We start from the raw sequence: 1,327 nt of genomic DNA, 5'->3' as shown, positions 1-1,327 counted from the left end.
AACTAAACAAAATAGTTCAGGTTCTTTATTAAATATTAGAAAAAAAAAGATAAACTTAATAAATAGTAACACTAGAAACTCTTCACATTCTCCTTGACTTCAGACGCAAGCGTTTGGTCCACTTCCCTAACTGCAAGATACCTCAAAGATAACAATGCACAAATTAGTTAGACAACACAAATTTGATAGAAAAGAAGAATGGCAAGGCTGATGAGTGGCATTGTTACCTTTAGGTTACACCACAGTTTGATGTGTACTACTAAATCATTCTTTCTTTGACTGTAATCCCTCATTGTCCATCTGTGCAGTTTTGGGTGGCTTAGCACATGCCTTTAGGACTGCGTCATTCTATAAGAAGAACAGACATTTCAAAAGATTTTTTTAATTCTGACATTAATGTGGTCAAAAGTAATGACAATATGGTTCATAATTTAGTAAACAACCTACTTAATCAATGCAGCATCAATTTGTAATAGACCAAATAATTTCGAGACCATATAAAGATATTAATTACTTCGTACATGATAACTGGCAAAGAGTTTGGGTGTTGGCAGTATGGCTTGGGATTATGGCTGGTTTATTTGCTTACAAGGATTATGGCTGGTTTATTTGCCAAATTGTTGAGGCTTCCATGTGATGAACCAGTACCTGTTTCTTAAATAATAACTAGTTAATAATCATATATTTAGAACATGTTTTTAGAATCTGTAATGGTATACAAGGCGAGAAAAGTACTGTTACCGATAGCAACAAGATATAAAATCATGTGGATTGACAAGGAATGTTAAAACTGAATTACCTGGAGGTGCGTCTTTGGTTGAATCTGGGTTTCTCGCTGGAGTTCTGTTCAGACCGTCTGCTACCAAGATGGAATCAAATATAAGTAAGCAACAAAACTATATATTGATAATATATGTATTTCCTGCAAGTGCGAATAGAATCTCAGTCAACACAGGTTGTATAAGTGAATTGTTACCTTTACAACTGCTAAGGTCTTGAGTTTTAACATTGCATGTAGTAGGCAAAGCCTGGGTTTGGTTGATGGTGAGCCCAAGAGAACCACCACCATTTAAAACCTGGCACAAGCACTCTGGCCTTAACTTGATGATGCTACTAACTCTGGTTTAGGAAAAATTGTTGACACCATTTACTCGCCCTTTTATGATAATCATTTTCAACACTCGAGTTATTATGGGATTGTTCGACGAATACAAGGTTAGATAAGTACAGAGATGTGTGTGATGGTACCGAATATCTGGTAATGCATAAGGAAGATCCAAACTTCGAGACTACATTCGAGGAGTGTGTGAGGTGGGCTGAGCCTCCT

General features: G+C 36.2%; 1 long non-coding RNA gene across 1 annotated transcript; it reads right to left on the bottom strand.

The window, feature by feature from the left end:
• Positions 1 to 250: 250 nt before the first annotated feature.
• On the bottom strand, positions 251 to 888 carry LOC141706449 (uncharacterized). The gene is made up of 3 exons (XR_012568829.1): positions 800 to 888; positions 522 to 648; positions 251 to 348 (listed from the first exon to the last, which is right to left on the bottom strand). It is a non-coding gene; the product is annotated as an uncharacterized LOC141706449 (long non-coding RNA).
• Between the last annotated feature and the right edge of the window lie 439 nt (positions 889 to 1,327).

Source organism: Apium graveolens, chromosome 2 (genome assembly GCF_009905375.1).
Source record: "Apium graveolens cultivar Ventura chromosome 2, ASM990537v1, whole genome shotgun sequence".
In the NCBI taxonomy this organism is placed as follows: Eukaryota; Viridiplantae; Streptophyta; class Magnoliopsida; order Apiales; family Apiaceae; genus Apium; species Apium graveolens.
Note: the sequence above shows the minus strand (reverse complement) of the source record. Positions and strands in the feature narration are given on the sequence as shown.